Raw genomic sequence first — 17,958 nt, 5'->3', positions numbered from 1 at the left:
TGATGGAGAACTTCATAGCTTCTCAACAGCAAACCAATAAAGAGTTCTTAAACCAGAATGTACACACTAGCGAACAGATTAAACAACTAGCAAGTAAAGTAGATGCCCTAGCTACCCATAACAAAATGCTTGAAACACAAATCTCGCAAGTAGCTCAACAACAAGCGTCTACTGCTGCCCCAACTGGTACATTTCCTGGACAACCACAACCTAATCTGAAAGGCCACGCTCATGCAATTATATTACAAAGTGGTACAGAGGTAGAAGGACCATCTGACCCAAGGATTGAGAACCAAAACACTTAAAAGTCAACTGAGGAAGAAGGTAAACCTAAGGAAAAGGAAGAGTGTAATAAGGAAACCGTAGAAAAAAAAGAACCTTATGTACCTCCACCGCCTTACAAACCACTTATCCCTTATCCTCAAAGGCTAATTAAAACCAAAGACGCGGGCCAATTTAAAAAATTTGTTGACCTACTGAAACAATTAAACGTCACAATTCCTTTTACAGAAGCTATTACACAAATGCCCTCATATGCTAAGTTCTTAAAAGAAATTTTATCTAATAAAAGGAAACATGAAGATAAAGAAACCGTTACACTCACTGCCGAGTGTAGCGCAATAATCCAAAATATGCCTCCTAAACTTAAAGATCCTGGTAGTTTTTCTATACCCTGTCATATAGGAAAATTTGTCATAGACAAAGCTTTATGCGATTTAGGAGCCGGTATCAGTGTTATGCCCTTGTCCATATGCAAGAAACTTGAAATGGGAGAATTAAGACCAACTAAAATGTCTGTGCAATTAACAGATCGTTCCGTTAGATATTCCGTAGGAATTCTTGAAAACGTTCCCGTGCGCATAGGTCAATTCTACATTCCCACTGATTTTATAATTATGGACATAAGAGAAGATGAAGTTACCCCCATTATATTGGGAAGACCCTTCTTAGCAACTGCCGGTGCTATCATAGACGTAAAACGAGGACGACTCACTTTCGAAGTAGGAGAAGAGAAAATTGAGTTTATTCTTTCCCAATTTTTGAAAGCACCTGCGATAGAAGACACATGTTACTTCATGGATATCAATGATGAATGCATAAAAGAAACAGAATTCGAAAATGACGATTTGTCCGACTATCGTGTAGAAGACAGACTGAACCAATGTTTAGCAATAACATCAGACCCTACGCAATGCCTTAAGAAACCAACCCTCGACCTGAAAACACTTCCCAAAAGTCTGAGATATGAATTCCTGGACTTAGAACTTGAACGACCAGTAATAGTCAACACAGACCTAGGAAAACTTGAAACCGAAAAACTCCTACATATCTTAAGAAAATATCCAACCGCGTTAGGATACAACATCACCGATCTTAAAGGGATAAGTCCTTCTATTTGTATTCACTGCATCATGCTAGAGGAAGACTGTAAAACTTCTAGGGAACATCAGTGGAGACTAAACCCGATCATGAGTGAGGTAGTGAAGAAGGAAGTAACGAAGTTATTAGAGGTAGGTATCATATATCCTATATCCGATAGCAAATGGGTTAGTCCTGTAAACGTAGTACCAAAGAAAAGAGGTATAACAGTGATCGAAAATGAAAAAGGAGAAACTATAACCAAACGAAATTAATCAGGATGGAGAATGTGCATTGATTATAGAAAGCTAAACAAAGTAACCCGAAAAGATCATTTTCCTTTACCATTCATAGACCAGATGTTAGAACGACTAGCCAAGCATTCTCATTTCTGCTATCTGGACGGTTACTCAGGTTTCTTTCAAATACCAATTCATCTTGATAACCATGAAAAGACAACGTTCACATGTCCTTTTGGTACCTTCGCTTATCGACGAATGCCGTTTGGCTTGTGCAATGCTCCTGCAACTTTCCAAAGATGCATGATGGCAATATTCGTCGATTTTCTCGAAAACATCATGGAAGTCTTTATGGATGACTTTTCCGTATGCGGGCAAAGTTTCGAAGAATGTCTTGAAAACCTAGAAAGAGTTCTAGAACGATGTGTAAAAGTAAACCTAGTACTTAATTGGGAAAAATGTCACTTTATGGTACAAGAAGGAATTGTTTTAGGACACATCATATCAAATAGAGGAATTGAAGTAGACAAAGCCAAAATAGAAGTAATCGAAAACCTTCAACCTCCGAAAACTGTGAGGCGCGTACTTCCTTCGAATGCGACGAATCTCGGTCTCAAAAGAAGCCTTCACTGAGTCTTCTTAAGGACAAGCTGGTCAACAATCTTCTTCCAAGCAACGGAAGGCTAAGGCATGCTAGAAGACGAAACCTCTGGCTCTCTCTGCCTCTTCATCACTTGGTCTTCAAGTAGCTCAATCAGTGCGTCTTTGTCCTTAGACTCCAACTGCAACTCTTCATGCTTCTTGCTCAAAGCATGGAAACACTCTTCCCACATATCCTTCTCTTGCTTCATCTTGACGAGCGCGTCTTCCAACTCCTCTACATCTTGGTTAGGGAGAGTTAATGGCTCAGCCACAACCATAGACATAGGTCTTTTGCAAGGATAAGGCATCTTCAACTCCATAGCTCTCTTCTTCACCCAAAGAGTGTAAGCTTCCAAAGCTACACAGTTGCACAGACCAAGCTCGGATCTTCCTTTCCTATACACATTATGCCAAGCATGCACAATCTTCTGCTTCAAATGTTGGGGATCTTTACCCTCTTGATAGAAAAGACCTTCTAACAAAGTGTTATTAGGTTTGTCTCTTAAGGGGAACCCAAGTTGACGACGAGCCAAAGCAGGGTTGTAATTAATTCCTCCCTTGTGTACCAATGAGAGGCACATTAGAGAATTCACCATAACTATCAATAATCTCCAAACTTCTTAAGAACGGATCATACCAAACCATATCATCATTAGTGAGAGACATGAGTCTCGTAGACCACTTTAGACATTGTTTGTTCTCCACAAAAGCAGGCGTCTGAGGCAAGTGAAAAATAAACTACTTATACAGAAGAGGAATGTAACAGACAATCGTTCCACCACCCTTAGAATTACTTAGATGCAAAGAGAAATACATATCACCCAACAAAGTAGGCACGGGATTCCCAATCAAGAAAATTCTAATGGCGTTAACATCAACAAAACCGTCAATGTTAGGGAACAAAGCTAATCCATAGATGAGCAACATAAAGATAGCTTCAAAAGCATCCACACTACCAACTTGAGCAAAAATGGTAGCCTCCTTGACGAGGAAAACATATGGCAATCCAAATAACCCTCCTTTCTTCACCCAATGAGCCTCTATCTCAGACTTCTTCAAGTGAAGAGCTTCAACAATAATACTAGATTAAGGAATCTCCTCCAATCCACTAAAAGGCACTCTACTAGAAACAAGTATCCCCAAAATATGAGAATACTCCTCCAATGTAGGCACAAGCTGAAAATCTAGGAAAGTGAAACAATGGTAGAGAGGATCATAGAACTGCAACAATACACTTAACAATCCTTCCACTACATCAGCAGACAAAATGGACAGAAGCTTCCCATGATGTTGCTTGAAGTCCAAGGGATCTAATATAAAAGATGCTATCTTCCTTAACTCTTTCAAGTTTGGAGATCTGAAACTGTACTTCTTAGTGTTCCTTCGTCCATAATCCATGGTCTGAAAATATTTGCAAATGATACCTTAGTTCCTTGAAATTTTGTGTGATGAATGTTATGATGCGCATGGAATGCATGAATGCAACAATCACAAATAAGGGATCACACACAAGGCAATCAAAGGTCAAGGGATGAATCATGTCATTGTCAAGATCAATCATCCATTTTGGTGGATTATGGTTTGCACCTTATCAACACCCAAGTTCCATTGATATTGATAAGACTTGATTGGATCAACCAAGAATCAAGGGTTTATTGCAAGTCACGAGCACAGAGTCTGGGTTAGAACCATCTCAAAGGAGTTAACTAAGGATAAAACCTATAGATCATGTTCTAAAAAGTTCCCAGAGTCTTAATTCCATCTATCGGATATTACAGGTTAAGATGACTGACTCATCGATCCATAATATTCTCAAGAGAAACTCGTCTGAGTGTAGTATCGCGTAGCAACTGTTATCAAGTCTACACCTGAACAGTTTCCGCACTACGTCCTAAATAGGCCAAGATGGGTTAGGTGTTCTAAGGTCCTCATCTTCTCAGACCCATTAGAAATAGTCATGCCTAACCACAAATGCTTGTGTGACATTTCCAAATCCAAAGGAGTCTCCACCGAGCAGATGGATCTCAAGCCAACTTGTTAAGGACTACTCCACACAAGTCGAACATGACTATACCATCCTCCTATCTTAATTGCACTCAAGTTCGGGTTAGAACTTATCTCACCACTTAGAGATCACCAAGCACAACAAGCAGATTATATCATACATACATATATACAAACATCACATATATTCACATAAAAAGTAGGCTAAACCCACTGGAGACTACTCCCCAGCAGAGTCGCCACTCAATTTTTGTAGCGGGAAATTCATGATCATTAAGCTATTGACAAGCTAAAGATCAATTAACAAGAGTCGCCACCGCGATTTTATTGTTTCCAAGGGAAAAGGGAAAAAAATGCGAACAAAACCCAAATAGTAAGAAGTTTTCAAATAAAAACTAATAAAAATCAGAGATCACAGGTAAGGGGGTTGGTTACACAGAGGGAAGGTGTTAGCACCCAAAGTGTCCTAGGTACTCCTAGAGAGCCCTTTTTGTGTGCATATGTACTTGGTATAAAGTGATGTTTACAAACAAATGGAATGGAGGGTGAGAAAAGAATTGATTAATTATATTTTTGTGTTTGGCAAGACCTTCGGTCTCGTGCCTACGTACCAACATATGAATGAGGGATCAAAACCTCATAGTTCGTGCTAGAAATTTCAAAGTGAGTATGTTGGTTTTAACAAAAATTGAGTTTGAAGGGCACAAGGGCCTAAAAATGGTTTAAATGATTTAGTTATTTTTGGCATTTTTGAAAGTTTAAGTCAAGTATCGTTAAGTTCATTTACACTTTTGATTTAAGAAAGTAAGTTTGAAAACGCAATGGCATAAGGCCAAAGTGTCTACCTTTTTTGAAAGTGGTCAAGGTTTAGAACAAAAGAGTAGTTCACACAAAGAAGATTTTAAAAATGGAGGGAGAGATTTTGAAATTAAATAAGTGGGGAGAAGTTGAAGAGACTACCCTAGATACAAGAAATTTAAAAGTTTAAAGTTGAAATCATCTGACCAAAATGGGAGCAATCCAATAGACAAGTATGCCAATAGAAACCCAGAATTCCCTTGGACTTTTTAGGATAAAGCAACACACAAATGCACAATTATATCAATCTTGAAGAGCAAAGGCATCAAATAAAGATGGCCTCATCCAAGCTTATCAACTTCAATGATCTCCTTCAAACATGGTCCATGTAACAGATGAAATCCACAAGTCACAAGTCCAACATAACAGCTTAACAAGGATCAATATTGCAGATGAATCTGGATAGATTTAGAATGATGTATCAGATGAATTCAATCTTGCAAGTTCTTAGTTCTTCAACAAATTGGCATTGGCCAAGTCCATTAGCAAAAGAATGTTGCCTAAGTTCTAAGTCCAATTGGGGAGATCAAAACAACAGTCCACTCAAAAAAAGTCTTTTAGGGTTCTTGTTATTATTATGTGCATTAATGGTCAAAGACCAAACAAACAAACAAGGCAACAAAGTATATCACACAATATGGTCCAAGTGGACAAAGTGAAAATTGCATAAACATAAACAAATAGAATGATATGTACAAAGACAAATGATAATAAAAATAAATTGCATTAAAAGTAGAAGCTTGAAAGTAAAAGTTAATGGTTAGTGAGTTAATAGTTAGTTTTGTTTTGCTTTTTTAATCAAGACATTCTTTGGAGAACACTCAACCCACTTGCCACAAGCATAGATCCTTGAACCAAAACATCTTCCAAAGGAAGGAAATAAGGCAAAGTTTCCACACAATACCATGGAAGATGGGAGACTTACAATCTCACTAACTAGAATGCTTATGCCTTTTGTATCACAAATTTAACGCTATGTTAAGCAATCGTAATTGGACTTATATAGAAGCCACAACTATTTGAGGCCGGGCAATAGACTTTGGGTGTTAATGCATGTTGGAGACATAATATTAAGAACTATGCTCATTTAACATACCACACAAAAAAAATATGCAAAGGTGTGGCCTAATCTCATCCATACTCATGTTAATCGTTCAATCAACTAGCATTAGGACTTAGAGATATCATTGGCCAATTGAAATGAATGGGTGAAGAAGGGGAATTAGATAAAGAGGGAAAGGGATGAATGGAATCACAAATTGGTCAAATGAGGATTTTTACCAAACTAATATTATTAATTTATTTTGGGAGATGGAATGTACATTCCATCAATCCCCTAAATCCAATAATATTAACTTGACAAAGTCAAATCAAGCTTGACCAAGGCCCAACAACAAATGAGAAACTCAAATAAGTCAATCCAAATGGTCAACACAATTAAAATGGCATTTATTCAATTAAAAATATTAAAATAATGCATTAAATTCAAATATGTTTTGTCCAAATCCTAAAATCACATCAAAACACCAAATAAATGGCCATGTGATTTATCATAGGTCAAACAAGGTCAAAGGACCTTGGATAAAAAATTTCATAATTTTTGGACACTTGAAAATATTTTTAAACAATTAAAAACAAATGAAAAATTAATTAATTCATGAAAAATACTAATAATGATCCAAAAAATAATTTTAATTCAAAATATGAAAGAAAAATATTTGAAATTTTTTGGTGAAAGTCCCATATTTTTTGGATCAATATTAAATTTATTATGAATTATTGAAAATAATAGAATTAAATGGAAAATCAGAAATTACAAAAATACGTGGACCATCAGATCGCCCTCATTAATTGAGGTGGAAGATCTAATGATCCACAACGCGCATTCCACCAAGGCGCAAGTCAACTGCGTGGTAAACTTGTTAATCACAATGCACGGTCAAGATTAGAACACATGAATTGGATCACACGGTCTAGACCTCAACCACATCACCACCGGAGCCAGAGCTCCAGTCGTCTTCTCCGGCGAGCATCGCCGGACTGGTCATCATCAACCATCACCAAAATTTCAAACAGGGATATGGTTTTAAAAAGAAAACATCACTGAGCTCGAATATCACCTCCATTTCTTCCAATTCCAACTATATTGAGAGATATGTGGAATTGAAAAATGACGTTCATGATCTGAGTTGCTTCGATTCATCATCAAAACAACTTAAACACCTTGCCTACATTGGTAGGACTTCAGCCAACACAATAATCAAGAGACTTGAGCAAGAAAAAAGGAGAATCGAAGAATTGAAAAATTCTGCAAAATACCTTTAATGGAGGTCTGAGCTTGCTAGATCTTGACCTGGATCGTGCTTTGCTTCACTCCAATTGCTTGCAGAAGTGGAATGGAATGGCTTAGAAACAAAGGACTCATGGAGAATTGAATTCCAAAATAGTTGAGATTCAAGCTCAAATTCAAAAGAATTTCTCAGGTTTATCCTCTCAATATGAAGGGCTTTCTATGGGGAATCAAAGCTTGCGCAGTGTGTGTGTTGATTATGAGCAATTGAGCTTCAATTTATAGAGGATTCAAGTGTTAATTGCACACTCCATTCAAGTTTCTAAAATTGGCAAAGGGAGGTAAGCAGCTGCATGGGCCCGCCTAGGCCCATCAAATGATTGCTAAAAGTCCAAATTTGAAGTTCAGATATGTTGAAGCAAGCTTGGAATGCAAGGCAATTGAGAATTTGAATTTGAAGTTTGATCCATGACACATGATACCAGTCTGTTTAAGCCATGTGCAGCCTATGCATTTCTCATCCAAAATGCATGAATTATAGCTCTTTGGAAAGGTGAGATCAAGAGGAACAAGTTTGATGTTGAACACTTTTTCATTTTGAGCTTGGAACTTGGAGATATTTGAGGTGGAAGTTTGGAAAAATTGACATATTGAAAATTTTCTAAGTGTCAAGCCATATGTCTCAATATTCCACCTTGCTCAACTTTTTGTGGGAGATTAAAATGAGAAAAATGTCTTCATCAAAATTGCAGCTCTCTCAAATACCTTAAAAGTGGTCACCAATTTCATGTAATTTGGATTTTAAATGATAGAGTTATGCATTTTTGAAGTTTGGCAAAATCACTTGATCAATGGTATAGGTCAAAAGTGACCTATAATGTAGCCTCATATCACATGTGCAAAGAAGTTGAATTAGATCCCACTACAAACATAAAAGTTGAATTAGACACATTGAATTTGATTGTGAAACTTGGAAATCTTTCATCTCATAAAAATTGAACAAGTTATGGCCTTGGGAAGTTGACTTTCAAATTAGGGTTTAGACAAAATGACCTATAATGTTTCAACATAGAAAATGATTTTCCAAGAAAAACTAGCTCTAGGTATAAACATGAAAGTTGTTTATAATGTCAGTTAGAGTAGCGTTTCTCTTGGAATCATTTTCATATGGTGAAAATTGTAGGAGATAGGGTCTAGGGAGACCCAGTTTTGATCAGATGAATTCACCTGGCCAACCACCATCAACCAACTTGCTAATTTCTAATTCTCTTGACTTTCTTGGCTCATGGTAGATCATATATGCATAATATGATGAATTTTGAAGTGTACCTTTAGAAATTTGATCAATTGGTGAGATAGCTTGTTGGAGAAGTTACTCAAGATACCCAGTCAAAATATTGAAGCAAAATTGATCAATATAACATGTAGAAACAATTGGGACTCATACATGATGCTTACAACCATTATTGAATCAACTCTTGATGGTGATCTTTGTTCATGAAGGTCTTAAACCCTAGATGTGATCAATGAATCAAGGAAATCATGTCCCTCGCCTACAAAAGAGTTAGAAAACTACAAAGACATATTTTAGTATTTTGGTTAGTAAAAATGATAAAGTACAAGTGCGATATAATCACAAAGTGCTTGGTGATGTATCCCAAAACAAACCCAATGAAAGGGAGTGAGGAGGATACCAAGGTATGATCCCAATGCTAATGCTTATGATGGAATTTCATGAGGGATCTTAGGGTCAAAATTGGGGTCTTACACGGCTCCCTCTCAACTTTTTTTGGATTGGATTCAACATTATTTTCTTCTTGATCTTTTATTATGTTTTCCCGAAGGAACACTTGCACCATCAACAAAAATACCTTCTCTGACAATTTTCGGATAAGATTCATCAAAGGAAACATGCACGGATTCTTCAACGTTACATAACCTTTTGTTGTATACCTTATATGCTTGACTAGATTGAGATTATTCTAGAAATATACCTTCATCGTCTTTTGAGTCAAATTTACCAAGGTTTTCTTTACCATTATTTAACATAAAGCATTTACATCCGAAGACATGAAGATATGAAACATTAGGTTTCCTTCCCTTTAACAATTCATAAGGAGTTTTGTTAAGAATAGGACAAATGAGTATCCTATTCAAGACATAACAAGCCGTATTTACGACATCGGCCCAAAAATATTTAGGAATGCCATTTTCATTGATCATAGTCCTTCCAAGCTCTTCTAAACCTCGGTTTTTATGTTCCACTACTCCATTTTGTTGTAGAGTTTTTGGAGCGGAAAAATTATGATCAATGCCATTTGTTTCACAAAATTACTCAAATAGATGGTTTTCAAATTCACCTCCATGATCACTTCGAATAGTAACTATGCTAGTGTTCAATTTGTTTTGAGAAATCTTGGAAAAAAATTCAAAAGCAGAAAAAGTGTCACTTTTACTTGCTAAGAAAATGGTCCAACAAAATCTAGATTAGTCATCTACAATAAAAAAACCATAGTAGTTTCCACCTAGACTTTTAATTCTAGATGGCCAAAAAGATCCATATGGAGAAGTTCAAGGGGTCTCGTTGTAGAAACAATGTTTTTAGATTTAAAAGAGATCCTTGTTTGCTTTCTCATTTGGCACGCATCACATAAGTGATCTTTTGAAAATTTAACTTTGGGTAGACCAACTACTAAATCTTTTGCAACTACTTTATTTAGCAACTAAAAGTTGACATGCGCTAATCGCCTATGCCAAAGCCAAGAGTCTTCACTCATGGAGGCAAGACATTTAGCGCTAGTCAAAGATACTTCATTCAAGTCAAGCATGTATATGTTATTCACCCTTAAGCCCTTAAGCACATAATTTTTTTTTATCATTATGTTCAATCATGCAATAATCTTTTTAAAATGATACTTTATATCCTTTATCACATAACTGGCTAAAGCTAATAAGATTGTGCTTAAGACCTTTAACTAAAAGGACGTCTGAGATAGTAGTAGAAAATGGATTATCTAAGCTACCTTTTCTGAGTATAACTTCCTTGTTACTATCATTGTAGGTTACAAATTCTTTCTTCTTAGACAAAAAGTCAAAGAATAAGGAAATGTCACCCGTCATATGTCTTGAGCATCCACTATCGAGAAACCATGTTCTCTCTATAGCCTTAAGACATTCCACCTACAAATTAAACAAGGGAAGGAGGTACCCAATTTTCATTGGGTCCTTGTGTGTGAGTGAAACTTTGGTTTCATTTGGGAAACCATTAGAAAATGCCTTTAGGAACCAAAAATCTCCTAAATCGGCATTTAGAAATAGTGTATCCCCTCTTGTAACAATATAGACAATTTGAGTTTGGATGAGAGTTGCTTTTGCTAACTTGATTTTTTACCACATAAGTGTATTTTTGATAAGGATTATTCATGTTACTTCTAAAATGTGATTGACCAATAGCAAAGATAACTCCAGGTTGTAAAGCCTTGTCTAATTTAGCTTGAAGAGTACTGACATCTCTTTTCCAAATGTGACAAGTTTCACATCCAGACCATCTAAACCAAGATCCCCTATCATCTTCAGTTTTGCCTTTAGTAGTCTTTATCATAGATTTCTTAAGAGTTTCTAATTCCTTTTCGGAATCAGAAACCTTCTTTTCTAAACACCATAAAATCTTCTTATTTGATGCTAAGCGTTTAAAAGCTTCCTTGGCCTTATTATGTATAGTACTAAAGGCTTTTTACAAATCAAAATAAGAAATTTTATCAACATGATCATATTTAGAATGACTTACATTCTTTTTCTTCTTTTGATGAGCCATAAGACAAAGAATGACCTTTTCTTCTTCATCACTTGAGTTACCATTGCTTGAGGGATCACTATCATTCTCCCATGCAATGTATGCTCTTCTTGATTTGCTAGATCTCTTGTGATGTTTGTCTTTTCCTTTGTCTTTCTTCAACAATGGACAATCCGACCTATAGTGACCGACCTTTCCGCAATTGTAACATGAGCCTCTTGACTTAGTTGTCTTACTCTCTTCTTGATTTGAGAATTTTGATTGTCTTCTATAGTTGACTTGATTGTTATCCTAATGTTGAACTTCATTCTTTCTAAGGTATCAGTTATACCTCCTTACAAACAACCCCATGTCTTCATTCAAATCTTTATCATCATCACTTGATTCACTATCAAACGTATCATTGATGGATGACTTAGAACTTGAATCCTTTAAAGTGATACACTTCTTTTCGGTGTCCTTTGCTTTCTCCTTCTTTTCCTTCTTTTGTCTCTTTTCATGTTTCTCAAGGTTCATGATCTCTTGATCATGCTCTTGAAGCTTACCAAACAATGTTGTTATGTCCAATGTTCTTAGATCATTGGCTTCCTTAATCGTGGTGACCTTTGGTTGCCATTCCCTGTTAAGACATCTTACGATTTTGTTAGTAGCAACATCATTAGGGTATTTTTATCAAGATAATTTAAACGATTGATTAGATGAGAAAATCGCTTTTGCATATCAGCAATGGTTTCACCATCCTTCATATGAAAAAGGTCAAATTCTTGAGTCAAAGTGTTGATTCTAGGTAGTTTGACATCATTGGTTCCCTCATGGGCAATTTGCAATGAGTCCCATATAGCTTTAGCACTAGTACAATGGAAAACCCTATAATACTCATCAACAACTAAGGCGACGATGATCATATTCCTGGCTTTCCAATCATAGCTATACTTTTTCTCATCCTCTTCATTCCACTATGCTTCAGGTTTAGGTATAATAACACCATCCCTATTGGTCATAGTTATTTTCATAGGACCATCTTGGATGACTTTACATACCTTCATGTCAATAAAATTGATATGAATACGCATACAATCTTTCCAATAATTATAGTTTTCACCTGTGAAAATAGGCGTTTTATTGTACGCCTCTTTAGGATTGTTATCCATTTTCTAAAAGTTATATGCGAAGCACTAGATGAACCGGTGCTCGTGATACCACTTGCTAGACGATAGTACCTATCTAAAAGGGGGGTTGAATATACCAGTATTTAAAAAATTTAGTGCTTTTTAAAATTGTTTTTAAAGGTTTCGAAATCTCCCTAGACCATGATCGTCTAAACGATTCATTGCTGGAAAGATCAAATATGTGTGAAACCTAATGGAATGACTAAGATAAAGCTAATCAACAACAATCTTAATCAATCGATCAAATACACAAGTTCTTGATATAGCTACCACCAATGATGAATTAATACAATGAGAAAACAAGCAAAATATTGATAAACTTGTGTGAAATTAATTTTAGCAAACACTTGGTGTGCATACTACACCAAGTCTTAATTTCACTAGAATTGATTATGCAGAATTTTCCTTAGTTACAACCAAAGTGATTGCAACAATTGATCAAACAACTTTAGTGCACAACAATTAAGCGAGATGAAGTTTCCAATAAGTTTCACATAAGATTCAATTTATGTAGAAATGAAAGAGTTAGAGAAAGAGAGAACAACACCAAATTTGTTTAGGCAGTTCCCCTTTCGTCCTTGCTTTGGGTACGTCTGCCCCCAATTCTAAAACTAGAATTGAGATATTTATTATCAATTGCAAAGTTTATACAAGAGAAGAAATAATCACCACCAAGCAAACCTAAGTGTTATTGTATATCCTATTCACTTCTCTCCCCTTGACTCGAGTTGAACCAAGTGCTTCAAACATTCCGAACAAACCTCCGATTGTAGCTACCTTATTGCACGAACTCCAATTTTGGTTCAAGTTTTTTTTGAAAATTGTTTCTGCGTTATAAACGTTTTTAGAACCAATTTTGGTTCAAGTTTTAAACTTGTGATCTATTCACCCCCCCCTCCAGACCTAGGACTATCATCTAACAAAGACACCTCACCAGTGTCGAACCCATCCTCGTAGACAAGCCCCAAAAACCAAGACTTTATTTCCATTTCCATTATCACGTCGTATGGAGAAATAGAAATCAACTTAGTACAGTAGGAGTGAGCATCCCGGTTAAAATGGATTTTACACTAGGACTTTGGATATAAAATCCGACAGAAGTAAGGAGAATCAACAGGGAGATAGAAAAAAATGAGATGGGCTGCATGTGTAAGGGGATTTACCAATAAAAACTTCCAAGGAAGTCACCTCAGTCTAGAGCAAAGGGGTCGAACCAAGAGCTAACCAAATGGAAGTAAATGAGTCCCTAATTACAAAAGTTATCTGGGGAAGTATGCCTCAGATGGAAATGATTAAAAAATAAGAGAAGAGAAGGCTTCCAGGATTTATACTCGACATATAATTAAAATACCCTTATATATGCCCAAGACCCTGGGTGAAGCTAGGAAGGAGAGAATTTTAAATATTTCAGGGCGACTATCTCAATTTCAGAAAAAGGCAATCGAAGACTCATTCTTGTAAACAATCATTCATAGAATGGGACCGTGCACTCATCAAAATAACTATATATCCTCTTTTATGCTATCACCGGAAGGGCTAACCACTCTATGGTATCACCGACTACAATATCAATCTCATATATAGAGGCCTCAGTGCTCAAAGCCGAGGAGGTGCCTGTTCTTTTTCATCTACTTGGTGATACTCTGAAACAATCGGTCGACTGTGAAGATTTAAGCGGGCATGATGAAGTTGAATGTAATCTTTAGCATGTTCAATCCTTAGTAAGTTGGATTGTACTTCATCTTCTAACAAAATGGGAATGGGCATTAAGATTTTAACGAGATTTATTCCCCCGTCCATGTTTGATATAAGGTCATATAAGGAACCAGATGATGAAGTTTCTTCCTCCAAGGAATACCTTGAAACCCTTTCAAAGTCAGAATCATTATATATGAGTATGATTGTTGACCCTATGTGTTCTCTACCAAGAGAAGGAAGATGAGAATCAGGGGATATCCCCATTGGAGAGGCAGCTAAAATTTCAACTTCATAATCACTCACTAGGTCAACCGTATTATTGCTCATCTTGACTAAGAAAATAGGAAATGTTAAAGATACAAGCTGGAATTAGAAGGGTACTTGGTTACGAGGGACTGACGAAGCAGGAAGAATGGAAAAAAGATGAAAGCTTTAAAAAAGCACTAAAATATCTTTTAGTGAAACTCTCAATAAAAAAGAAGCGAAGATGTTTTCTGATAGGTCATTGTAAGCTTGAATGCTAAAGGTTGAAAAAAATTCCCAAATGTTTGACTCATCCTATTTATAAGCAATGACAAATGAAAGAGTCAAGATCATTTATAAAAGGAAATCATATGATCAACGACTAGATCTCCACTCATAGATGCACGCCAACTAGAATGCACTCAAGTACACTACAAACTACGCTTTACCCTAACTGGTCATGCAACACCTCAAATTTAATATATAATTTTCATATATGTATAAATATGTCACCTTATAAATTAGTAGTTATTATTTTAAGATGATTCTATATGTACGTGTGAATTAATATTTGATATGGTTTCGTGTGAATTATAATAATGATAAATTTATGCACAATTAGATTTTAAATACTTCAAGTATAGTCTTACTTTAAATAAGTTTTTATAAATAATTATTTTGATATTATAGTTAAATTTTGTGCATGTATATCTGCTAGAGTGATTATTTTATATGTATTCATAGTGATTTGATGGTCAATTAAATTGATAATATTATATTTATCTATTTCATTACTTTAATTATTATTTGAAAGAATATTATTTTAGAGATAATATATTATTTTTAGGGGAAATTACACTCACCTCTCCTGAGGTATATTAAAATGACACTACGCTCCCTCTAGTTTTAAAATATGCACAAACCTCCCTTAAGGTCTATTAAAATGACATTGACTCTCTCTCTAATTTTTAGTGACAGTCAACACCGTATGTATAGATGACATTTACCTATAGTTTTTGCTTGCCATTAATAAAATCCGTTGGTTTATGTAAGATTAGTGGAGGTTAGAACATATTTAAAAACTAGAGGGAATGTCAGTGTCATTTTAATAAATCTTAGAGGAGGTGCGTGTAATTTTCTCTATTTTTAAGTAATAAATTAAAATATATGAGTACTTTTATTTTAGTTATTAGAAAATAAAATGAAATAAGTAAATGTTTGTTTAAGTTAATTAAACACTGTGTTGGAATAAAAAGGGATTTAAATAGTAATCAAGTGTGTAATATATATAGCCAAATCCGTGTGAATAAGTCCACGTAGATGAAGAAAAAAAAAGAGAAAAAGAAACTTAATTATAGATGAATAGTGATTGCGCTACAGTAATCCATGACAAGTAAGAAGTGGTGAGAGAACAGAGTATAGGCATGGAAGAAAGAAAATGGCTCCGATGTCAAATATAAGTGCAAAATACTTTCTTCGTTTTATCCCAAATTTGAATAAGTATTTTCTACCAATGAGATAGTGAATTTTATGTATCTATTTAAATATTTAGACATTCGGTTACCTCATTAAACCCACAGATTTCTCTGATTGATTAATCTCACAATTTTAATTTATTCCTTCTCACATTAATTTCGATTTCAATGAAATCAATGCCAAAACGACCATAATAATATTAACAATATTATACTTCAATTTAATTTCTAATTGGAGATCATTTTTTAAACAAAATTCAGAAATTAACTTTTTTTTGAATTAGTTCTCATATATTTATTATTTTTATTTACTCTAAATTATTGAGTTAGACCGATTAGAGGATGATGAGTCGAAAGAATGGAAGATCCTTGATCGTGGATATGGATTCACGTGAAAAGTATCAAAATAATGTATGAGGTGAGAGTGAGGTCAAATAATGAGTGTAAAATAAGTTAGATGAATGAGAGAACCCTATTTCCTAAAATTAATTTTGGGCTTTCTGCGATAGTTATAGTCCTTGAGCGATAATTGAAAAAATGTGCAAATATGAAAGTGTGAGGTTAAACGAGGAACTAGAAATTTTATTAAGGTCTTGATTGATTTACTTTATGTTGAATGTGTGATAAATGATGCTATTGTGAAAGGTTGTGTTTCATTATGTTCATGTGTAAAATATTGTAGTTATCTAATTATCATAATGATTTGATAATTGATATAATTATAAGCTTATTATATGCGATGAATGAGTTTATGTGATAATTTGTCATTGTGAGATATTGGATCGAAATCTAGTATGGTTGAAGGGTAGCTTCTTGGTTCTACATCCGACAAGATCATTAGCATGCCGTCAAAGTCTATTAACATGCAGTAGTTGAAGTATGCTAGGATTATTAGTATGTCGAATATGGCATGTTTGTTATGCCAACTTGTTTAAGTTAGCTTGTTCTCTAAGTTAGCTTTTGTAATGTTCCAGTGTGTAAAAGCTCATTAATTTAGTGTGTTAGTTTTCTTATAAATAACATACGAGTCTCTTATATTGTATAACGCAAAATCTAATTAGGGTGAGAGAGATTATTTGCTACTATGTAACACTTGTAATCATAACCAATTTCATTATGTTCTTCTTACTTCCCTCTTTTCTACCCTTGCGAGTTTCTTGCTGATCAAGGAGCCGATTGACATCATTTTTTCATAATAAATTGGCGCGGTGAGCATGGAGAAGACGTTGTCAATAAAGTATGAGATTGAAATGTTCACCGGAGTGAACGATTTTGGTATGTGGTGCTTGAAGTTGAAAGCCCTACTAGTTCAGCAGTTTTTTTAGAAGTGTTGAAAGAAGCTGAAGCCATGGATGTTATGTTAACAGACAAAGAGAAAACGACTATGATGGAGAAAGCCCACGTCTCCATCTTATTGAGCCTTGGTGATAAGGTTCTTTGACAGGTTTTGAAAGAGATGATGATGTTGGGGTTATGGGTGAAACTCGAAAGTTTGTACATGACCAAATCGTTGGTCAATCGCCTCTACCTAAAGCAAGCTCTGTATTCATTCAAGATGAATGAAGATAAATTTCTGTCTGAGCAGTTGGAAATGTTCAACAAATTGATTCTTGAACTGAAAATATAGATGTCAAGATCGAGGATAAAGATTTTGCATTATTGTTGTTGTTGTTGTTGTTGTTGTGTGATTTGCCTATATCACATGCTCGCTTCAAAGAAACACTCTTTTATGGAAGGGAGTCTCTGACCTTTGAATAAGTTCAATCAACCTTGTATTCTAAAGATTTGAACAAACGAAAGGAGAACAAGCTATCTTCGACTGGTAAAGGCCTTTCGATTAAGGCGAAATTCATAAAGAGAGACGGAAAGTTCGACAAGAAGAAGGGTAAAAGTCAGCAAAAGTCTTATACTGGTGATGCATCTGGTATTCGATGTTATCACTATAAGAATGATGGTCATACAAGAAAAGTGTGCCATGAACGCATGAAAGATCATGGAGTTAAGAATAATGGAAACATAATTATTGTTCAAGATGATTTTGACTCATCTGATGTTATTGTGGTTTCAAGCGGCGACTCAAGTAAAGAGTGGATCATGGATTCAGGTTGCACTTGTCACATGACTCCAAACAAAGATTTGTTTGAGGAACTATGTGATTAAGATGGTGTATCTGCATTTCTTAGAAACA

This window comes from Lathyrus oleraceus, chromosome 5 (assembly GCF_024323335.1).
Source record: "Lathyrus oleraceus cultivar Zhongwan6 chromosome 5, CAAS_Psat_ZW6_1.0, whole genome shotgun sequence".
NCBI classification, from domain to species: Eukaryota; Viridiplantae; Streptophyta; class Magnoliopsida; order Fabales; family Fabaceae; genus Lathyrus; species Lathyrus oleraceus.
This window is presented reverse-complemented; position numbering follows the sequence as displayed.